The sequence below is a fragment of the Cetorhinus maximus genome, chromosome 4 (assembly GCF_964194155.1).
Source record: "Cetorhinus maximus chromosome 4, sCetMax3.hap1.1, whole genome shotgun sequence".
Classification (NCBI taxonomy): domain Eukaryota; kingdom Metazoa; phylum Chordata; class Chondrichthyes; order Lamniformes; family Cetorhinidae; genus Cetorhinus; species Cetorhinus maximus.
The window spans coordinates 126,598,706-126,623,641 of NC_135882.1; the positions used below are offsets into that span (position 1 = coordinate 126,598,706).

Consider the following 24,936-nt stretch of genomic DNA (forward strand, 5'->3'; position numbering starts at 1 on the left):
GGTAGGAGGCGAGGTTCCTTCCGTCTGCTGAATGCATGTTCAGCCATACGTGATTAAGTGAGATTTTAGCTGGATCTTGAGCCCCAAATGTCAGTGCTGGCCTCAAATTACCGTTACATACTGTTTAATGTTATCATTTGCTATTCTGAATACTCCAGTGCTCACTCCAAGTGTGCTAACACCCTCATCAATATGGCATCTTGCGTGACTTGCACCAGATGTACAGGTGCTTGCTGGGGACACCATGTTGGAGTTCTTTACCTAAAAATATCCAAACTTTGCACCACATTTATTTCTTGAAATAAGGAACTAAGTGGGGGAGAGAAGTAGAGAGATCTGAGAAGATATATAAAATACTCAAACCAGCAACAAATGTTGATAAAGCCATAAAGAGTGCAAACAAAATGCTGGAATAGAATGCGTAAACAATAACAATGCTCAATTTATATAAAACTTTTTTAGATCACATTTTAAGTACTGTGTGCTGTTCTGGTCCCTGTGCAACAAAATTGAAACACAAGAAAAAGTGTAGAAAGATTTACAAGAATGTTATGAAGATTGAGAGAATGCAGCAACCAGGAAGCTTTGAGTAGGCTGGGGTTCTTTTTTGCAGAAGAGTGAACTCTCAGAGGAGACCTGATAAAGCTTTGTTAAAATTATGAAGAGGTTCTATATGATGAATGTGGAGAAACTTTTTTCACTTATGGATGCAGCCAAAACAAGGGGGCACAAGCATATAATAGCCATTAATGTGTCAAATAAAGAATTTAGGAAGAACTTCTTTACAGAGTGGTGAAAATTGGAGTTCACTGTCATAAGGAGTGATTGAAGCATATAGTATTGATGCTTTAAGGGACTGTTGATACATCACAGAATCACAGAATTGTTACAGCACAGAAGGAGGCCATTAAGCCCATCATACCTGTACCGAGCAAGGAGGTTGAACTTGCATAAGTCACCAGTTTGGCCTCAGCTGGAGTATTGCATCCAGTGATAAAAACAAAACACTGCGGATGCTGGAAGTCCAAAACAAAAACAGAAACAGAAATACCTGGAAAAACTCAGCAGGTCTGGCAGCATCGGCGGTGAAGAGTATAGTTGACGTTTCGAGTCCTCATGACCCTTCAACAGAACCAGAAGGGTCATGAGGACTCGAAACGTCAACTGTACTCTTCTCCGCCGATGCTGCCAGACCTGCTGAGTTTTTCCAGGTATTTCTGTTTCTGTTTTTGTATTACATCCAGTACTGGGTGCCACATTTTAGGAACGATGTGAAGGCATTGGAGAGAGTGCAGAAAAGATTCACGCAAATGGTTCCAGAGATGAGGAGTTTAGTTATGATGATAAATTGGAGAAGCTGGGACTGTTTTCCTTGGAGAAATGAAGACTGAGAAGAGATTTGATAGAGGTATTCATACAAAAGAAGAACAGAATAGAAGGATATGGGGGCAAGGTGGGAAAAGATAACTAGAGTAGGAGAGCACTTGTGTGTTGTATAAATATTGAAATAGACCAGATGAGCTGGATAGCTTATTTCTACACTATGTAATGTAATTCTATGCAAAGCAGCTATATCTGATCAAGGAATACTTTTATGAAATTCACAATGCAGGACACCTCAACTGACAAAGCTCTGGATTTCAATTGCATACCAAATTTTTATGGTACTGGTTCATATATGCAACAGTTATAGAAGGTATTGCAATATTTATTTTTGACTTTAGCCCAAACTCCATCAAATTTGAAAATTATAATTCAACGTACCCGGGTTTAGCTGTTACTAAAGTTGTTTCCATTCAGCATGTTCCAGAACTCTCTCTGCATATATTTTACATACCAACCTTGAATAAAGAAACATAATCAGCAGTTATGACAATCATCAGCATTAGGGTGAAATGCAGAGTCTGTCATTTCACAGAATCATAGAATTGTTACAGCAAAGAAGGAGGCCATTTGGCCCATCGTGTCTACGCTGGCCCTCCGTAGGAGCAATTTACAATTTACTGAGTGCCACTCCCTCGCCTTCTCCCCGCAGCCCTGCATACTCTTTACTTTGCAGAAGATTGTAGAACTCTGAGGTACAGAGGAATCAGGTGTCCTGGTACATGAATCACAAGAAGTTAGTATGCAGATACAGCAAGTGATTAGGAAGGCAAATGGAATGTTGTCATTTATTGCAAGGGGAATGGAATATAAAAGTAAAGAAGTTTTGCTGCCATTGTTAGGGCATTGATGAGACCACCTCTGGAGTACTGTGTACAGTTTTGGTCTCCTCATTTAAGAAAGAATACAAATGCATTAGAAGCAGTTCAGAGAAGGTTCACTCGACTGATACCTGGGGTGGGGGTGTAGGGTTATCTTATGAGGAAAGTTTGGAGAGGTTGGGCCTGTATCTATTGGAATTCAGAAGATTTGGAGGTAATCTTATTGAAACGTATAGGGCAGGAATTTGCCCTTGATGGGCAGGCGGGCCCCACCGGCTCGGCGGCGGGCGAGCAGCCGATCGCCGCCAAAATGGACCCCGCCGCCATTTTGAGTGGGCGGGCCAATTAAGGCCCACCCAGCGGGCTGCCCAATGGGAAGTGTTGCGGGGGGGAAGGATTCCCCAACTGTCAGAGTGCGCTCTTTCACGCATGCACGCAAAAGAGCGCACATCTCCCTGACACTCAGGGAGATCTGTGAAAGTTTTATAAACTTCAAAAATAGAAAAATAAAAAAATTATTAACATGTCCCCCTCATGTGACAATGTCACACGAGATGGGACATGTAAATAAATATGACTGAAACTTTATTAAAGTTTTTAAAAACAGACATGAAACCTCATTCTGCCAGTGGATGAGGTTTTATGTTTTTTCAGAAGCCCGCTGGGGCTCCTGGCCTGCCCGCCAATCTTAAGGTTGGACGGGCAGGTTCTTTAATTGGCTTAATGATCCTGTCAATGGCTTCAATTGGCCATTGACAGGTCGGCGGATGGACAGCTGATCTCGTTGTCTGCCCGCCTTCCTGAATATTTAAATGGGGCGGGATGACGTCGGGGGTTCCTCCCGACGTCACACCATGTCGTTTTCACGTCAGCGAGCGGGCCCCCCCCCAGTTCGCTGACAGAAAAATTCTGCCCATAAGATCCTGAGGGGACTTGACAGGGTGGATGCTGAAAGAATATTTCCCCTTGTGGGGGAAGCTAGAACTAGGGGACACATTTAAAAATAAGGGCTGCCCCATTTATTACGGAGATGTGGAGAAATCTTTTCTCAGAGGTCATGAGTCTTTGGAACTCTCTTCCCTGGAGAGAATTGGAGGCAGGATCATTGAATATTTTTAAGGCGCAAGTAGATAGGTTCTTGATTAATTGGGGAATCAAAGGCTATCAGGGATAGGCATGAATGTGGAGTTGGGGCCACAATCAGATCAGCCATGATACTATTGAATGGTGGAGCAGGCTCGAGGGGCTGAATGGACCACTCCTGCTCCTAATTAATATGTTTGCATGTACGTATTTTCAGATAATCCAATTCCCTGTTGAATGCCTCGATTGAACCTGCCTCCACCATACACTTAGGCATTTCAGATCTGAACCATTCTCCGTGTGGATAAAGTTTTTCCTCATGTCACCATTGCTTCTTTTGCCAATGACCTTAAACCTGTGCCTTCTTGTTCTAGACCCTTCACCAATGGGAACAGTTTTCTCTATCTACTCTGTCCAGACTCCTCAACGTTTTGAATGCCTCTATCAAATCTCCCCTCTACTTTCTCTTCTCCAAGGAAAACAGTCCCAACTTCTCCAATCTATCTACGGAACTGAGGTTTCTCATCCCTAAGACTGAGCCTCTAAAGCCCACACGGTAGAGAATTCCAAAGATTCCCCACCCTCTGACTGAAGAAATTCTTCCTTATCTCAGTTCTAAATGGCTGACCTTTTATTCTGAGACTGTGTCCCCTGGTTCTAGACCACACACCTAAGACCATTCTTGTGACTCTTTTCTTCACCCTCTCTAATTTCTTCACATCTTTCCTAAAGTGTGGTACCCAGAACTGGATGCAATACTAAAGCTGAAGCAAAACATGCATTCTACACAAATTTAACATAACTTCCTTGCTTTTAGAATCTATGCCTGTGCTATTAAAGCTTAGAATACTGTATGCTTTATTAACAACTCTCTCAACCGGTCCTGCCACCTTCAATGATTTATATACGTATACACTCAGGTCCCTCTGCTCCTGCTTTGTTTCACACCCTTTATTTTATATTGTCTCTCCATGTTCTTCCTACCCCAAAATGAATCACTTCACATTTCTCTGCATTAAATTTCATCTACCACTTGTTCGCCCATTCCACCAACTTGCCGATGATCTTTTGAAGTTCAACGCTACCTCCTCACAGCCACAATGCTTCCAAGTTTTATATCATCTGCAAATTTCAAAATTATGTCCTCTACACCAAGGTCTGGGTTATTAATATAGATCAGGAAGAGAAAGGGTCCCATTACCAACCCCTAGGGAACTCCACTACAAACCTTTCTCCAGATAGAAAAATATCCATTAACCACTACCCTCTGTATCTTGTCAGCCAGTTACATATCCATGTTGCTACTGTCCCTTTTATTCCATGAGCTATAACTTTGCTCACAAGTCTGTTGTGCAACACTTTATTAGATGCCTTCTGGAAGTCCATGTACACCACATCAACTACATTACCCTCATCAATCTTCTCTGCTACCTCATCAAAAAACTCCAGTAAGTTGGTTAAACATGATTTTACCCTTAACAGATATTATCTGGCTTCCCTTAATTAACCTGCATTTGCCCACCTAGCTATTCATTTTGTCCTGAATTAACATTTCCAGAAGCTTCTCCATCACTGAGGTCAAACTGACTGTCCACCTGACACCTGTTATAAGCACCCTTTTTTACCTTCATCTTAATCTCTGTCTTTTTTGTCATCCAGGAAGATCTGGGTTTGTTTGTCTGCTTTTCCTCTTTGTGGGAATCTACCTTACCTGTGCTCTCATCTTGTTTCAAGGGTGATAATCGCTTCTTGCATGTGAACAAACATCTTGAAACTGTCTAATAAAATACGTTCCATCAGTCATAAAAATTCCATTGTAATAAAAAATGTTGGATGAACTGATTATAAAATTGAGAACTGCCATGAGCAGACTTAACAGGTGTTTTCATTTTGAATATCCATCTGCTGCCATCTTTCCCTTGGCGCACACATCCTGGCTTATGTATATTTATGATGTATATCCATTTTCATATCAGCAACTTCTGGAATGCTCAGGCTATAAAACAATTGAAGTAACTGACATTAGAAGTGTTTATTTAGCTTTACAGAGTCTGGAATAAAGTACAACAGCAGTTCAGACTTCACAATACAGAAAAGCTCAGAAGCAAACTATTAGGATCATAGGAGCAGGAGTAGGCCATTTGGCCCCTCGAGCCTGCTCTGCCATTCAATTGAATATTCTACCTGATCTTCTATCTCAGTACCACCTTCCTGCACTATCCCCGTATCCCTTGATTTCATTGGTATCTAGAAATCTATCGACCTCAGCTTTGAACATACTCAATAACTGAGCCTCTAAAGCCCACACGGTAGAGAATTCCAAAGATTCCCCACCCTCTGACTGAAGAAATTCTTCCTTATCTCAGTTCTAAATGGCTGACCTTTTATTCTGAGACTGTGTCCCCTGGTTCTAGACCACACCCTTGCCAACACCCCCACAAATCTCACCATTGCTTCATTTGCCAATGACCACAACGAGGGGAAACATCCTTCCTGCGTCTACCCTGTTGAGCCCTGTAAGAATTTTGTACACTTCAGTGGGATCACCTCTCATTCTTCTAAATTAAATTAATCTTTTGAGCATTCTTCTTCTTCCTAGTCAGTCCCTCAGGACCGAGGATGACATATGACTTTCTTCCACACCCGGGTTGTGGGTCCTGAGGTGACTAAAAAGTCCAATGCTGGACCTGCACATTTTGCCATGGGTAGGCAGGTAGTGTTTGATGAGGCAAGTGGGCGGGACGCTTGGATTTTGGTACGCTTGTTCTGCTGTTTGCGCTTGGGCACCAACTGGGCCTGATGGAGACGTTCAAAATGGCTGGCACCTTCGCGAATGCTTATTCTCCACTTTGGATGGTCTCAAGCAAGAGATTCCCACGCATCGGTGGGGATGTTGCATTTTTTCAGGGAGGCTTTGGAGACGTCCCTAAAATGTTTCCTCTGTCCTCCTGGTAACCGTTTGTCGTGATGAAGCTCGGAGTAGAGAGCTTGGTTTGGGAGTCTTGTGTCAGGCATGAGGATGATGTGGCCCACCCAACATAGCTGATTAACCATAACCAGTGCCTCGATACTGGGGGTGTTGGCCTGAGAGAGGACACTGACATTCGTGTGCCTATCCTGCTATTGAATTTACAGGATTTTGCAGAGACATCGCTGGTGATGTTTCCCAGGGATTTAAGGTGTCTGCTGTACGTTGTCCATGTCTCTGACACATACAGGAGGGCAGGTAGCACCGCAGTCCTGTAGGCCATGAGCTTGGTGCCAGCTTTCAGGTCTTAGTCACCAAACACACTTTTCCTCAGTCGGCTGCAGGCTGCACTGGCACACTGTAGGCGATGTTGGGTTTCATCATCGATGTCTGCTCTCACTGACGAAGCTCCCAAGGTATGAGAAATGATCCAGGTTGTCCAATGGTTTGCCATGGATCTTGATGGTCAGGGGGACAGTGTTGCACAGCGGAAGCAGGCTGATAAAGGACCTTTGACTTCCGGATGTTTAGCATAAGCCCATTCTTTCATACGTCTCCATGAATGCGTCCATAATTTGGAGCTCGGCCTCTGTATGTGCAAATATGCAAGAGTCATCAGCGTACTGCAGCTCGATGACAGAGGTTGGGGTGATCTTGGTTCTGAGCTGGAGGCAGCGTAAGTTGAATAGTTTCAAAACCGTCCTGTAGGATAGCTCCACTCCAGCAGGGGGTTTCATGGAGAGGGGATGGAGTGTTGCAGTGAGGAAGATGGAAAAGAGCGTTGATGTGATGACACAACCTTGCTTGACCCCAGTTTGCACTCATATTGTGTCTGTGGCAGATCCATTGGTAAAGATCATGACTTGCATATCATTGTGCAGCAGGCGGAGGATGGTGGCAAATTTCTGACTCAAACAAAATGCAGCCTTGGGCTTTACCTGCATGAAACCAATGAGCTGCACATGACAATCAGGCTCTCTGGAGCAGTTCACCAATTGAAGCATGAGCTATTCCAGCTGGCTCTGACATTAAGCCGGCCCACTATACATCTGGGATGGCTGGAGCCGGGAGTTGAGGTAAATTGGAGTGGAGGTAGGTCTGAACCGGCAATGTTGCATAGTATTTTTCTGGACCCATTACTGCTCCCTCTGGATCCACAAAGATCTAACTTTTAAAACATTTCCTAACATTGTTTCGAATGATCTCCAGGAATCCCTTTAAGGACCGGTCATTAGGCTGATAAAGATCTGGAATAATTGACAGACATGCATGATGCCTGCTCTGCTTATTTGCTGACCAACATCAGGGTACAATCTGATACAATAGCAATTTGCTTATACCAGTCCCCAACACTTGTTTCAACAGGACACACCTTGAGGTCCCAGTTTCCAACTTGACAAAATTGGGCCAAGATAGGACACGGGAGGTTATGACCCAAAATTTATCCCACCAACACAGATTTAACATTCACATAATTGGTTCAAAAATATTCCTGCAGGGAATAAACCTGAACTGGTGGGAACAAGGACAAAAGGAACATAAATAGGCCATTCACCTCCTCAAGTGAGTTTCGTCATTCAATTAGATGATAGCTGACCTGTACCTCCAGTTTATTCACCTGCCTTTGTTCCATACACCTTGATAGTCTTACCCAGTATTAATCTATGGCTGATCTTCGGCCTCAATGCCATTTTCCCACACTATCCCCATTTCCCTTGATACCTTTAATATCTAGAAATCTGTCAACCTCTCTCTTGAATATTCCCAGTGACTGAGCCTCCACAGCCTCTGGGGTTGCTGCAGCTGTTTCTGTTCTTTGAAGATAACATTAGTGGATCTACACCTCCAAGACCATCGCAAGCAAACTTGAGGAGGTTCTGCAGACGTGTGCCATTTTGGTGAAGACTGTGCCCTTGGAACTCGGGTTGGTTGCGCACTGCTGTCCGCTGGGGAACAAGCTAAAACCTGGAAGAAGAGGAATTGGAATTCTTCATGAGAAAGACAGAGTTATGAAGGAATGTGGGGTTGAGGCTGATGACATATACATTATGCTGAGTGACTGTATCTGACATTTAATATGTAATTTATAGTTTATAATAAGCTGCAATTTGCCTGGTAATTCACATTTAATTTATACTGATTTTGGGTTAGATTGTTACAGGTAAAGTTTTAAAAAATGAAATCCTGCCTATTGGTTTTCTCATTGGGGTTGTTTGGTAAATTCAGTTCCTTTGGTTTGTGGGTCTCCAGGGGATCATAACACTCTAATGAGTGGCAATAGCCATGCAAAATCTTATTCCATCTACAGCCAGATTATTTGACTTTAAAAACAATTCATAATTGGGTGTACGGGGCAGATTTCAAAATTTGCAGGTGACACAAAACTTGGAAGCATTGGGAACTGTGATGAGGATAGCGATAGACTCGAGGACATAGGCTGATGGAATGGACTGACAAGTGGCAGCTGAAATTTAATGCAGAGAAGTGTGAAGTGAGGCATTTTGGTAAGAATAACAAAAAGAGGCAATATAAGCTAAAGGGTACAATTCTGAAGGTTGTTCAGAGAAAAGGTTGAGAGGGAGTTTGATAGAGGTGCTCAAAATCATGAATGGCCTCGACAGAGTAGATGGAGAGAAATGTCCCACTGGCAGGAGAGTCAATTAAGAACCAGAAGACACAGACTTAAAAGTTATTGGCAAAAGAACCAAAGGTGACATGGGGAAAAATCTTTTTTACACAGTGAGTGGTGATTGTCTGTGTTTCAACCATTTGAAGGCCTGAATTTTCAGTTCGGCCAGCGGGCGCAATCGGAGAGCCCGGGAGTGATGGGGAAATAAACCACCGACTGCGATCGTCCCCTGACCGCGATTTCACGTAGGCTGGCCAATTAACGGCCCGGCAGTGTGAAATGTGCACTGAAAGGCTCAGCGCTGCCGGGGTGAGGGTGGGAGGAGGGCGGGCAATGTCGTTTCCGCTGGCGTGGGCAAGCACTGAGAGACAGCACACTGAAGGCAGAGAGCTGCCTCAGGGAGCTGCAGGCTCAAAACCCAGGAAATAAAGATTTTAAAATCAGGAACAAAATGTCCAAGCATCACAATCAGGCACCTGAGCATAGAGCTTATAAAAATGCTGTCCACAGATTTCTATTTTTATTTTATTTAATAACAGAAACCTCACCCTGCCCTTGGATGAGGTTTTCTGAAAAACGTAATGGCCGCCTGTCCGATTTGCCCGTCCACCAACTGTTAGGTTGGATGGGCTACTTAAAATGACAGACAATTGTGCTGTTAATGGGCTTAACTGCCCTCTTAATTGTCAGTGGGCACGCTTCTGACTTATGCGCGCACACAGCGACTAAAATATCGCACGAGCACAGGATTATGCCGGGACACTCGCCCGATTTCATCTCACGCAATTTCACACCTGATTGGATCAGGCATGCGTCCGCCCGATCAGTGTAAAATTCAGCCCTAAGGTTCTAAGGGTAGGATTTTGCCACAGCTTTGGGACTCTGATGTTGGGATGAAATGGGAGTCCCTAGCTTGCACTACCCGGCAACAGAACCTGCTCAGCAATTTTACTGGAAGTGGGCTCCTAAGTGTCCCCCTCTAGGCTTGCTGTCCAATTAAGGATGGTGGGTCAGCTCCCGAAGCTGTTGACACAAACAGAGGGCCGACAGCCTCACCAACCCCACCGGGAGAGCAGGACACTGCTGAGGCAGGTCCAGGACCATGAGAGCACCTCGAAATGGAGTCACCTTTGGAAGCGTAAGTTAAAAATAAGTTCTGAGGGGCTAAGGATAAAAGGCCCTTCAGAATAGAGGGGAAAGCCCTCCACTGGGAATGTTTGGACTGCAGGGGCGGCCTTTCCTTCATCTGGCTCCTTTAATGGGCCATGGAGACTTCAGCTCTGATCATTCCCCCCAACCAAACCCAACTGGGCTGCCGCTGGCAGGCCTCCTCCATTAAGCTGGCAGCCTCCCCACACGGCAAGAGGCCGCATCACTGCCCATGAAATGTTGGTGGGCCCGAAGAATAGATTCTAATTGGGAGACATCAAATATTTAAGTTGGCTGTCCAGCTCTGGAGTGCGGACAGCCATTCAGGTCCCAGTCTGCCACTGGTAAACTTCTGCAATTTTTCTGGGGATGCAGCTGAAGAAATGTTGGTCTGAGTAGAGGGAGCTTTACTCTGCGTGTAAGTATTTGACATCTCCTATGAGAGTGCCTGGTACTAATACTGGGTACCTGAAATCTAAAATGTTGTATTATGTAGCGTTAACATTCCTCACCTTAATTAGTACAAAACCATGCATACAAGAATATTAAAAAAAGATTAAAGTTGGAGATGATGAAAAGTTCAAGCTACTTTGGACTAATATAAATTCTCTAGTGTAACATGTCAATGAGAGACATGCTAATTAAACTAGTAACACAATGTTAGAGTACCCCTGAACATCGACCCACTTATTTACTGCGGTGACATAATTCACTTGGAGTGCAAAGTCATTTCCTTTTGCCTCTGAGGAACAGCAAAGTAAAGGTAACACAGGCAAGATGTAAGCCAAAGGAAATAAGCAATATAAACGCCACAAGTGCCATTATCAGAACTAAAGTTAACTGTACCAACATTTTACAAGACTATTATAATGTAGTTCCCTGATTCATTTTGACATCGTTATGTTTGTGGCTCATCAGCAATGCTGAATTGAAGACTCTCATGTTAATGTAAAACCAGCCAAAATGTTTTTCCCACTAACTCTTCCATCTAGCAATGCCTTATTTTCCAGACAAATTTAGCGAACTCTGAATGAATTCAAATGACCAAACCGTGACCGAAGGAGCACTGTTTTGACAGTTCAGCAGCTGTTTGGAGATTTGCCATCATTTTCAGAACATTGAAAGCAAATGCAATGTTGTCTTGAGGGCTTTGTTCTCAAGAATGGAAAATGATATCAAATGTAAACGGCCAGTTATGAGATAACTCACTGGAACACTCAAAGTGAGGATAAACACTCATTTCAAAGTAACATTTATAAATTTTCACAGACCAGATTCCCAGGTCATCACAAAATGATAACCAGCTTTGAAAAGTGAAAAGGCGCAAAGACAGGTCAGATGCAAAAGAAAAACACTGCGATTACTGGAAATCTGAAATAAAAAAAAGCAGAAGATGCTGGAAACACTCAACAGGCCAGGCAGCAGGGAGGGAGAAACAGAGTTAATGCTTCAGATTGATGACCTCCCATCAGAATCAGGTATGTGAAACTTTGCAAATATTATACTTCATTATTCATCAATATCATGGAACCTTTGTTAAATAAGTTGAATGTTGTATCCATAGAGGCCAGGAATTCCCTCCAAATGAATGCTGAGAAGGCAGAAGGAGCAGAAAGCTGTGGGCAGTCAGTGCCAGAAGTCAAGCCTGTGGACCTGGATGCAGTGCCAGAAACCATTCAATGGCCTCACACAAGTGACCAAGGTCAGTGAATGCATCTTTAAATCCATAACTCACCGCCTGCATCATGAGCATCACATACCCTCTGTTGTAATTTGGGCTCTTTAGATGCTTCAATGGTGAGGTCTTGAGACTTGAATATTTAAACATGAACCGCTTATTGTTAACCTTTAACTACTTACAGATCCCAAGTTACTGTCATGCATGGTGCTGTTACCTCCATGCAGGCTGTTCGCAGAGTGTTCTCTATAGACTGTTCCCTCAGTCTATTACCATGTGACTCTATACATCATTCCATGGGCAGTGCTATTCTCCAGTCCCACCTGAACCCTTGCTCTGTTGAGCACCTTTGCATTACAAAGGCAAGCAGGCACATACAACATCATACAACACCCTAATCATTCACCTATCAGCAATTTCTAGCAATCATGACCCTTACCTAACATATATATAGCTTTTCCTCACTTTCATACATTGAGAACTGCTGTAATCCTCATGCCTATATCGCACAGCTTGCACACACTGCCAGCTATTAAACCATAACAGTAACATCACCCAACTAAATGCACACACTGACTGGCACACTTCCCTCTCTCTTGACGGACAAGTTGTGCACAATTGCAGTGGGCAGAAGCTAACTATTGGGGCACAGATATATCTGCATGGCTTTACATCCATAGAGGAAATGGTGCTCGGCTTTATTCAAGTGCCCATTGCTGAGGTAGGGGCCAGTAGCAGGGCTGAAACCATGGAAGACAATGAAATCTTCAGACCTAATCTTCCTTCTCACATACCAATTCCCTCTTATAGTCTCACAGTCTTATCTCATTTCTAAGCTGTAGATAGTGTAAGCATGCACCATTTGCTTTTCCCCTCCTTGTATTGCAATCTTGCCCTTGCATCTTTCTTCTTCCAGACTTGACCTGACACAGCAGAGGTGGAAGAACAACAGATGGAAGAGCAACAATTCATTAATGACGATAAAACACCAACAAGTGATTTGATACCCACAGTCATCAGCTCAAATGTTGACACTGCATATAATTTAGAGGATAAAATAGAGACAGGATCTGCATGTGGTGCGACACTGGGCACCAGCAGCCTGAAGCCAGAGTAGGAAGAAATTGTTGCACAGACACCAGCTCGCTAGTGGGCATGGTCACACATGAGTTATGCTGCGGAGGATTCAGATGACTGCTTCGGTGGGAGGGGACCACAATGAAATGCTTGGTACTTTGACAGGCCTGCCAGAAAGCATGCATGTCATGTCAAAAAGCATGGAGGAGTCCGGCACCAACTTGCCATAGGGCTTTGTGCAGAGCTCGGAGCCCATCCTTTCCAACATGGAAGATGTGGCCAACTCCATTCGCCCTCTTGTGTGTGAATAAGGGTGTTACGGTGATCAAACAACTTCCATTGCATTACAACAGAAAACACTCAACGTGCGAGTGCCACACTGGAAGCTGAGACTTCTGTCACACAAGATCAGTTTCTTGTCATAAAATCTTAGACCTGCTGCCGTCATGGTTGTGGATACCATTGCTCAAAGGGTGTCACAACAGTTGTAAAGAACATTTTTTTTTTCTTGGACTGTGGCTTTAAGATTGCTCTGTGGCTGTAAAAACTACTATGGCTGCAGTTTAAAAGAGATGTTCACTGGGAGATGTTTCACAGGAAGAAGAAAGTCCACAATGTTGCCATCTCCTGGAACAGTGTGTGCCAGCTTGCTCAGAATGGTGCTAGAAACGGGACCTGGTTTAAGAGGGGCCAGCCTAGCGACGGCGTTTTGATTGGCTTCTAACCAAGCAGCCAGGTTCTGTGTGAGGATAGTGCAGTAGATCAGTTCCTAAACTGAACGAGGAAAGACCTGAAACCTTTCTCTCTTGGGTTTTGTAAGACTCCAGTAATCCTGCCATAGTAGCTAGCTGGCTATTCCTCACATCGCTTTCTTTGAGAAACCCCTGTCAGGAGGAAAAGGGGAAAAATCACCAGTAGAGATGTTAAAAGCAAGTGTCAACCAGAGATCCACAGAGTGCAAGTGCTGAGAGACCACCTCATGTTAGCCACAACAACCTGCAAGAAATTTGGAAGAAAGCAATCAAAGTCAATCCATCTAATCCTGAACTCCAGAACCTTTAAAATCCATGGTGGGTGGTTGGGTGTGTGTGTGCGTGTGACAGCGCACTATCCCCAGTGAGTCGTGACACAGTGCAGTAATCAGTTTTCCAACAGATTACTAGGATTATTGAGGTGCTGCCCCAAGGGACTCCATGGAGCACCAAACTACTGTCCTCTCTCAGGATGACAGCATTCATCCTCCAACACTGCCACTCCACCACAGAACATAGGCACAGGAGCAGGCTATTTAGCCCCTCGAGCCTGCTCCAGCATTCAGTGAGATCATGGCTGATCAGCGGCCAAATTCCATATACCTGTTTTTGCCCTATACTCCTTTGGTTAACAAAATTAACAATTATCTGGCATGAATTGCTGCTTGAAGAATCCCAAACTTCTCCCACCCTGTAGAAGTGTTCTCTAATTTCACTTCTGAAAAGTCTGACTAATCTTTAGACTGTGTTCCCTAATTCTAGAATTTCCAGCCAGCACAAATAGTTTGCCTCTATCGACTCTATCATTCCCCCTTAATTTCTTGAAAACATCAATTAAATAACCCCTTAATCTTCTAAATTCCAAGGAATACAACCATATTTTGTTTAATCTCTCTTCATGACCTTAGGATGCCAGATATCATTCTCATAAATCCATGCTGCATTCCTATCCTTTCCAAGGTATGGTGTCTGTGACTGCCCACAGCACTCCAGGTGCAGTCTAACCAGGGCATTGTATTGTACTGTTGCATAATTTCTAACCCCTTTTGTACAAGTCCTGTAGCTATAAAGACCAGCATTTCACTGGCCTTTTCGATAATTTTCTGTACCTGTTCATGACATTTTAATGATCTATGAACACGGACCCTCAAGTCTCTTTGGACCTCCACTGTTTCTAGCTTTTCACCATTCAGAAGGTAATTTGATCCATCCTGGGTGTTTTCACATTTGCCTGCATTAAAATCATATGCCAGTTATGACCACTCATTTGATCTATCAATATCTCTTTGAAATTTTAAGGTTCCATCTACACTGCTTAAAATATCAACAATCTTTGTCATTGTCAAGCTTGAATATGTGATTTTCTATCCTAACATCTAAGTTCTTAATAAATAGAGTGAATAAATGAGGCTGTAACACAGATCCATACAGGTCACATTCACTGGTCACATTCTGCCAATTACAGCACCTGCCCAGTCACATTCTGCCAATTACAGCACTTGCCCAGTATCCCTACTGTCTGTATTCTACCACTCAGTCAATTCCCTAACCAGATCAATAATTTGCCTTCGATTCATAAAAAATCATAGAAAATGTACTTGCATTTGGCCTAACATGTCATACTGTGTCGATAAAGAACCACCCAGCCTAACCCCACCAGCACTCGGTCTGTAACCCTGCAGGTCATGACCGTTCAAGTAGACATCCAAGTACTTTTTAAATGTGGTCAAAGTTTCTGCCTCTATCACCCTTTCAGGCAGTGAGTACCAGGTCCCTACAACTCTGTCGATGAAAATGTTTCCTCATCTCCCTTCTAATTGCTCTAACACTTACTCTAAATCCATTACCCCTGGCTTTTGACCTCTCTGCTAAGGTAAATAGATTGCTCCTATTTACATATGAACATACAAACATACGAACAAGGAGTAGGAGTAGGCCATTCGCCCCCTTGGGCCTGCTCCACCATTTAATAAGATCATGGCTGATAGTAACCTCAAATCAGCATTCCACCTACCCAATAACCTATCACCCCTTGCTTACCAAGCATCTATCCACCTCTGCCTTAAAAATATTCAAAGACTCTGCTTCCACCACCTTTTCAGGAGGAGAGTTCCGCTTCCCTTCCCTCTGAGAGAAACAATTTCGCCTCATCTCCATTTTAAATGGGCGACCCCGTATTTTTAAACAGTAATCCTTACCTCTAGATCCTCCCAGAAGAGGAAACGTCCTCTCCACAACCATCCTGTTAAGACCCCTCAGGATCTTAAATGTTTCAATCAAGTCACCTCTTACTCTTCTAAACTCCAGCGGATACAAGCCTAGCCTGTCCAACCTTTCCTCATAAGACAACCCATTCATTCCAGGTGTTAGTCTGGTAAACCTTCTCTGAACTGCTTCCAATGCATTTACATCCTCCCTTAAATAAGGTGACCAATACTGTACACAGTACTCCAGATGTAGTCTCACTAGTGCTCTGTATAACCTCCCTACTTTTGTTTTCAATTCCCCTCCCAATGAATGATAACATTTTATTAGCTTTCCTAATTACTTGCCATACCTGCATACTAGCCTTTTACGATTCATGCACTAAGACAACCAGATCCCTCTGCATCTCAGAGCTCTGCAATCTCTCAGCATTTAGATAATGTGCCTTTCTTTTATTCTTCCTGCCAAAATGGACTATTTCACATTTTCCCACAAACAAATGAACAAGAAGCTGGAGTAGGCCATTCAGCCCCTCGAGCCTGCTCCGCCATTTAATAAGATCATGGCTGACCTGATGGTAACCTGAAATATGCATTCCATCTACGGCCAATAACCTATCACCATCTTGCTCACAAAGAATCTATCCACCTCTGCCTTAAAAATATTTAAAGGCTCTGCTTCCACCACCTTTTCAAGGAGAGAGTTCTAAAAACTCACGACCCTCCGAGTGAAAAGATTTCGCCTCATCTCTGTTTTGAATTGGCGACCCATTATTTTTAAACAGTGACCCCTAGTTCTAGATTCTCCCACAAGAGGAAACGTCCTCTCCACATCCACCTTGTCAAGACCCCTCAGGATCTTATATGTTTCAATCAGGTTACCTTTTACCCTTCTAAACTCCAGTGTATATAATCCTATTCTGTCCAACGTTTGGCAGCACACCCACAATATATTCCATTTGCCAGACCTTTGCCACTCACTTAACCTACCTATATTTTTGAAGCCTCCTTATGTCCTCTTCACAAATTACTTTCCTACCTATCTTTGTGCCATCAGAAAATTTGGCAATCATCCCAACTATTTCTCCATCTAAGTCATTTATATAAATTGTAAACAGTTGAGGTCCCAGCACCGAACCCTATGGCACACCACTCCTTACATCTTGCCAACCTGGAAAAGACCCATTTATGCCTACTCTCTGCTTCCTGTTAGCCCTCCCAATCTTCTATCCATGCCAATATGTTACCCCCAAACCATGAGCTTTCATTTTCCACAATAACCTTTGATGTGGCACTTTATCAAATGCCTTCTGGAAATCTAAGTATAGCACATCCACCGGTTCCCCTTTACCCACAGCACATGTTACTTCCTCAAATAACTCCAATAAGTTGGTTAAACATGATTTCCCTTTCATAAAACTATGTTGACTCTGCCTGATTATCTTGAACTTAACCAAGTGCCCTGCTATATCTTCTTTATTAATAGCTGCACCCTCTCTGGGATTAGAATAGTAAGGTACTTATTTGACCGGCGCAGACTCGATGAGCCGAAAGGCCTTTTCCTGTGCTGTAGACCTCTATGACTCTATTTTCCCTATGACAGATGTTAAGCTAACTGGCCTGTAGTTTTCGCTTTCTGTCTTCCTCCCTTTTTGAATAATGGAGTTACATTTGCTATCTTCCAATCAAATGGGACGTTCCCTGAACCTAGGAAGTTTTGAAAAATTGAAACCAACGCATCAACTATCTCATTAGCCACTTCTTTTAAGACCCCAGGATGAAGTCCATCAGGACCCAGGCACTTGTCAGCCTGCAGCTTCAACAATTTACTCAGTACCAGTTCTCTGGTGATTGTAATTTTCCCGAGTTCCTCCCTATCTTCCATTTCCTGATTTATAGCTGCTTCTGGGATGTTACTTGTATCCTCTATAGTGAAAGTTGATGCAAAATACCTTTTCAATTAATCTTTACTCTATCTAGGCCCCTCATAATTTTATACACCTCAATTAAGTCTCCCCTCAGCCTCCTTTGTTCAAAGGAAAATAACACCAACCTATCCAATCTTTCCTCATGGTTAAAATTTTCCAGTCCTGGTAACTTCCTTTTAACTCTCCTCTGCACCCTCTCCAGTGCAACCACATCTTTCCTGTAATATGGTGACCAGAACTGTGGGCAGTACTCAAGCTGTGGTCTAACTAGTATTATACACACTTCTAGCAATAGGGAAGGCGGTGGCATAGTGGTATTGTCACTGGACTGGTAATGCAGAGATCCAGGGTAATGCTCTGGGGGCCTGGGAGATGCTCACTGCACATGCTAGCGCCCTCACCAATATGACATTTGGTTTGACTTACACCAGAAGTGTTCTTGCACCATGGACGCCACTTTGGACTACTAAGGGCTCTTATAGTGCCAAAAAATGGCTGCTACAGATCAACCCTTAATCCTTTCAACACTTTTGAAAATTATCACAGAGATGTAGAGCTGCCAGTGTACTGTGCTATGTGGCCAAAGCTAGGCTTGAAGAATGGTTACAGGATTAATTTGCTTCTTTGCTGGAGCACCTTCAACCCAACACCTTCAGTTATCAATTCAATAAGACTAAACATGTAAATCTTGAAAACAACTACAACAACTTGTGTTTATATTCTGCCTTTAATGCCCAAAGAGTCCTAAGGTATTTCACTGAGGCATTATCAGACAAAATTTGACACTGAATCACATAAGGAGATCGTAGGACAGATAACCCGAAGCTTATTCAAAGTGGTTAGTTTTAAGAACCACCTTAAGGAAGGAAAGACAGGGGTAGAGAGTTGGAGAGGTTTAGGGAGAGAATTCCAGAGTTTAGGGCCTAGGCAGCTGAAGGCATGGCCATCAATGGTGGAGCGATTAAAATAGGGGGACACAAGAGGCCAGATTTGCCAGAACACAGAGATCTCAGAGAATTGGAGGATTGGAGAAGGTTACAGAGATGCTGAGGCCATTAAGGGATTTGAAAACCAGGTCGTGAATTTAAAAATTGAGGTGTTGGCTGACCAGGTGCCAATGTAAATCAATGAGCAGAGAGGTAATGGTTCAATTTAAATTGCTGTAATTATTTTATTCAAACCAGTCATCTTTCAAATTTGCTTGCAAACTACAATCAAGACCTCAATTCAATCACCTTCTGAAGTGTTTGGAACAAGCAGAATTCTCTGGTTTGATGATTTTAAATGAGCTGTAGGTAATTGGCTTTGCATTGCTGAGTCAATTATATTCTTTAATGGGTTGTGGGCATCACTGGCTAGCCCAGCATTTATTGCCCATCCCAAAAAACAGTCGATTATAAGGAAGGAAAAATTGCAGTTTAGAAACACTGTAATTCTTGACAATCCTTCATGTTTGTTTACCCTCAGGAAACGTGCTGAGAGCACAAAAAGATGAAGAGACATTACATTCTGTCCACTCCATCATCATTTAAATTATATGATTATTTTACATTCAGAAAGTACCATATTAAAAGGTGTCAGCTCTCACTCAAAGTTGCTCGGCCCACAATTAATAGTTAGAAACATATTTGCTTAAGGATTGCTGTGATTGTTAAGATCAAGGCATGTTTCTGTGCTCTAACGCCTGACCCAGTGGGACCATCACAGCAGTCAACAGCCCACAACATGGCAGGCTAAGTGGAAACTGGTGACCTGACCCTGGGAGCAGGCCAGAAGCTAATTCTGACAGAATTTAGCTGCTGGGGGACTTGGACCAATGGGTTGTTTTTATTAGATTACTCAGTAACAAAAGTTTTGTTCTCTAGTTTAGCCTGATCTAATTATATTGCCCCCATCTGTAGTCAATAAATTATATAAGGATAAACAAAGAAGAATTCTATTTTTCTCTATATGTTTTTATGCTTATCACAAGCTTCCTAAGCTTTTAATGTTGCAGCATTATTAATTTATTTTATCATTAACCAAAGTGTGCCTTTTTTCTCTTTTTCCCGTTGTTTTACAATAGTCTCTCTCTTTCCCATTTTTAGAAGTTAGAAAGGATTATCATGCCAGAAAAATGTTTTCAAGTACGTTTACAATAGATTTCAAATGCGTGAATTCAGCTTGAAGAGAGAAGGTAAGAAGGAAGATTGGGGCCAGTGAGATAAATCCTTGAAACAAAAAGCAAAAAGCTACTGACTCTGGAAATCTGAAAATAAAAATAGAAAAGGCTGGGAATACTCAGGAAGTCAGATAACATCTATGGAGAAACAGAAGTCAGTCAGTCAATGTTTCAGGTCTAAAGGTCCGTCTGGTTCTCCAGAGATGCTGCCTAACCTGTTGAATATTTCAAGCTCTTTGAGATAAAGTCCTTAATATTTACCCCACACAACGGGTGGGACAAGGTTGCTTGCTGGTGGGGGTGGGGCGGACGGGTGAGGGTGACTTGCTGGCTTTCCTACCCACCTCCCATTAAATATTGAAGTCAAAACCTTTGTTGTTATTTGAAGTTGCTTCACCCTTCAGCTTGTAAGGTAGCTTGCTGGGTGAGTGAACTTTTGTAATGGTGACAGGTTACTTTTCTTGCTACTTCATCAGCTCATTAAGAACAGTGCTTGCAATGTGCATCCTGCTCATATATACAAGTTCTTATATGTGCATCTCTGATGATAGTAAATTAAAGTAAGTAAGAAACATTTAATATCTTATGCTCTGATAGCTCTTGTGCTCAGGGCAGAAAAGCACCGCTCAGTGTGGTGTTGTGCAGAAAGATCCCTAGATTTAATCAGAAAATGCTGGAAATACTCGGCAGGTATGGAGAATCTGTGGAGAGAAACAGAGTTAACAGGCGGAATTTTCCGTGCCCGCTGGCAGCAGGCATGACAGGTAGCGTGCATGGAAAATATGGTGCAACCTGCTTCACGACGGCGTGAAGGCAGGTCGCGATCATCCGCTCAGCCAGCCGATAGCAGGCCGCATTTCCCGTAATTGGTTGGCGGGGAGCTAATTGTAATACATCAGTATATAATTAAAAGGCCATCCTGCCAGGCTCTTGGAACCCCACAGTATTGTCCGTCCACGTCAGCGGGAAAGCACACCGATGTGTTTCACAACAGCGCACAGGCGATGTGCACTTGGCAGCCTTCACTTCGGGGGAACTGAGGTGAGTGAGCAGCAGCGTTCTCCACAGCTCGCCTGTTGTTTACAGGCCTCAGGGGTGGTGGGGGGTGGGGGAAACTGATTCCTGGCCCCGGAGGCGACTGCTGAGGCGGGGGGCGGGGGATTGGTGTCCAGGGGCAAGTACTGGCCAGCCTCAGAGGCGATCATTGACGGTGGGGAGGAGGGATCAAGTGCTGCTCTGGCGCTGCATCCCATGCACAGGCAATTGAGGTGGGGGTCAGGGTAGGCGAGGGATGTGGCCACATATTAGCGACACCTATATAAACTGACCATGCCTCTGCAACTGAGACAGATCAGGCACAGCCACAGTGATATGATTGGAGTCGGGTTCCTAGCCTGCCCACCCTTGCAAGCAATGCAGTGGCACCAAAGGGCAACCAAGTGTTCCATACCTTACCACCCCCACCCCCCGGCTCAAATTTCAAGTCCGCCACCACTTTACTGGACCGCAGAGCAGTTGGACTGCACACGTTGTATAATCTCCTCACCAATGTTGGCCATGTAACAGTCACTGCTGGAGACGCTCACAGCCCCTTACAATCTCAGCATCCCAGTTTGGACCAGTGTCCCCCATGTCACAGGTTGACAGGGCAGCCATGCAGCGCACTCATCTCTGGCCGTCCGAGGGGTGACCAACACTCTCCGGGAAGAATTAAGGGGCGGTCACACAGGACCAGGAAAGGTGCTAAGTACAGCCATGATAACCATGTCTCTCTCTCTTTCATGCTGCAGGAGGACCACGTCAGGATCATGGATCCTGGTGACCTAGCTGTATGCCTGATGGCCCACAGAGACCATAGAAGGCGGAGGAGAGAGCGACTGAGGCACTTGGCCGTGCAAAGGCAGGAGCAGCAACCTCATGAAGAAGGTGCTGCAGGAGATCCCACACACGCTGCCCAAGATCGACAGCGAGCCGTGGCTGGTCGGCGCCTAGTGACACCCAGGGTCTATAGACGCCACCTGCCATTCCTGCAGATGACTGAGAGCCAGTGTTGCCGATGACTGTGCATGTCTAGGGACCTGGTGGCTCACATCTGCCACTTACTGCAGGACTTGGCGCCAAGGGGACTTGGAGGGCATCCACTGCCAGTGGCTGTGAAAGTGACTGCGGTGCTCAATTTCTATGCCAGTGGCTCCTTTCAGGGCTTCACAGGCGACCGCTGTGGGATTTCACAACCTGCCACCCACAAATGCATCCATGAGGTCACGGATGCCACCTTCTCCATGGCACACAACTTTGTGCATTTCACCTGGGACCGGGACAGCCAGGATGCAAGGGCCATTGGACTCGCCCTGACAGGTGCAGGGTGTGATTGACTGCACTCATGTGGCGCTCAGGTCTCCATTGCTACACTCGGTGGACTGCATCAACCACAAGGGCTTCCACTCACTGAATGTGCAGCTGGTGTGCAACCACCAGAAACGCATCCTGCAGGTGTTTGTACAGTTTCCAGAGAGTGTGAACGACACCTACATCCTGAGTCTCTCGCAGATCCCTGCAGTCTTCCAGGGTCCACAGAGGCTGCAGGGTTGGCTCCTCCAGGACAAGGGCTACTTGCAGAGGCCGTGGCTGATGACACCTGTGTGGCGGCCTCAGACTACAGCAGAGTGACACTATAATGAGGGTCATGCAGCAGCTCACAACTTGGTGGAGCAGACCATCGGGATGCTGAAGATGTGGTTCCGGTGCCTGGACCAGTCCGGTGGAGCCCTGCAATACAGTCCACAAAGGGTGTCACTCATCATTGTCATCTGCTGCTCCCTTTACAGCCTGGCGCCGCAACGGGGAGAGGAGCTGGCTCAGGAGGAGATGGAGGAACTGGAGGCTTCCTCCGAAGGAAGACGCTGATGGGGATGAGGGTGAGAGGTCCTCGGTGGTGACTAGATTTGTGGAGGATGATGATGACATGCAGTGAGGTGACCCCATAGATCCTCACATCACAGTTGTGAAAGTTTGACTCCAGTCTGGCTTATCCCAGTGCCAATACCCTCTGTGAGAATGCTCCTGTCTTGGAGATGCAGTGGAGGCACTAATAAGTGGAAGCTCGATCACAGGAGGAACATACAGTGAGGACACTCCATAGATCTTCACTTGGCCTCTGAGAATGTCTGACTCCTGTCTGGCCAAGGGCAGCTACTTATGCTCCATGATCAGGGTCATCTCAGAGACGCAGCCATAAAACTTTAGACGCATCTGATGCTGTGTCCACTTTCAGCACCTCAGCCCTTCAGGAGCTGGTGCACAGCATCACTGGTCGCAGATGCTGGTGTGATGGAGGCCAGCCCCACCTTAAAGGTGCTGAGAGCTCACAGAGAGAATAAGAGAACTCTGTGGCGCCTGCCCACTACATTCTGGCAGCAATGACCAGCACTGCCAAGGTGCAGGCATCAGTAACGTTTCCAGGGAGTGTGAGGCTAGACCATCACAGTGGTCTGAAGGCTGCACAAAGCACAGGGAAGAGGCCCTGGACTGAGACACCTGCCTTTTATCTTGTGCAGGAAGGTTTCACATCTGAGTGACAAGAACACTGCTCATCAGAACAAGGAGCCACAGGCAGGGAGACATTCTTAGGAGTTTATTGACGATAGTCAACAGCATGTACAAGTGATCAACACCCATGGCCAGGCAGTGCAACTACTGTTACCTAACTTTCCTAACACTGCCACTATGTCTTGGTGCTCCCCGGACATCCACAGCAGAGGTGGAGGCAGCCTGCTGACTGTGTCATCCTGTCTGTAATTACTTTGGCGGGCGGAGACTTGGTGGGCCCCAGCCTGCTTTTGAGGTCCTGCTGTGTGGCAGTGGCGCCCTCCTTGGCCTGTGAAGCTGGAGCTGCAGGGGGCACAGGAAGAGGGGATTCAGATGGGCCGGTCACTTCCAAAGTCACCTGGATGGATGGCCTCAGATCATGCACCTGCTGATCCTCCTCCCTATGAGTGCCCAAGGCCTCCTGGCTGACTGCGAGTGGAAGGGGTAGCTGGAGTGAGATCGAGCTGTCCAGCACCCCTCTCACGTACATATTGTTGGAGGCCAACTATAGCGTCAGCGATAGAGTTAACCGCGCACAGCAGTGCAGAAGCGATATCCTGGACCAAGGTCTCCATGGCGGCTGCCATCCTGCTAGTATTGAACTTGGCGCGTGATCCCGATGCCACCCTAAAGCCCCACCAACACGTGTGTCTCTGCGCTGGTGGAGGGTGTGGGTGAGCACTGTGACAGGACTTTAGGGAGGGTGCCTTCAGATTCCTCTTCAGAGGTTTCTTTGGGGCTTGATTGGAGGCTCTGGGTTATGGACTCTGTCGGCTGTTTGGCAGATGTGCCTGTGAAAGTAAGGGGAGATAATTAGTGCATGGCAGTGGCCTGTGAAAGAGGACACCACTCCCAGCATGGTTATCTGATGGATGTTGCACTGCTGGATCCTCACTTGGTAGAGCAGCTCCGACCTCACCGTCAGCACAGGACCGGTGCCGGTCATCGCCAACCAGCTGGATGGCTCTGTTTTCGAATTCTGTCAGAACTTTTATCTCCGGCATCCCTCCACCTGTCTGCGACCTTTCCCTCCTGTTGTGAGCCAGTTTGTCCTGCATGGACAGAGATGGGGAGAGTGTATCAGGCAGCCTGCCAGACCAGATGATAAGTATGCCTGGCCTGTGTGGGTGGCGAGTGGTCCCATGGACGGGATGAGGACAATGACGGTGAGTGTGAAAGAGTGAATGGTAATGTCCCTTGCACTGGCAGTGAGTGAGGGCCCTGTGGATTTGTGATGGGTTTGTGAGTGTGTGAGTTGGGAGTGATGAAAAGAGTGACTTACCCTGGCAGAATGGAGGCGATCATTCATCCTTTTGCGGCACTGGATGGCTGCCCTCCTCTGCAGGGTGTGTGCGCTGACCACTGCTGCCACCACCTCCCAAGCCGGGTTGGTGACTTTGCTGCCCATCCTGCTGCCAGAACGGGGGTAGAGGACATATTGGTGGCCTCCAAGGCATCCAGCAGTCACTCAAGGGACCCGCTGTTGAAGGGGGAGGCTGCAGTCTTTTTTCCTTT

At 45.2% G+C, this 24,936-nt stretch overlaps 1 long non-coding RNA gene across 2 annotated transcripts in view; it reads left to right on the plus strand.

Moving 5' to 3' along the window:
• LOC144679360 (uncharacterized) overlaps window positions 1-8,305 on the plus strand; it is a 52,072-nt gene extending 43,767 nt beyond the window's left edge. For both annotated transcript variants that reach the window (XR_013576330.1, XR_013576329.1), the window contains exons 2-3: window positions 7,140-7,347; window positions 8,024-8,305. This is a non-coding gene — a long non-coding RNA (uncharacterized LOC144679360). The remainder of the gene's footprint in view (window positions 1-7,139; window positions 7,348-8,023) is intronic.
• The last annotated feature ends 16,631 nt before the right edge of the window (window positions 8,306-24,936 follow it).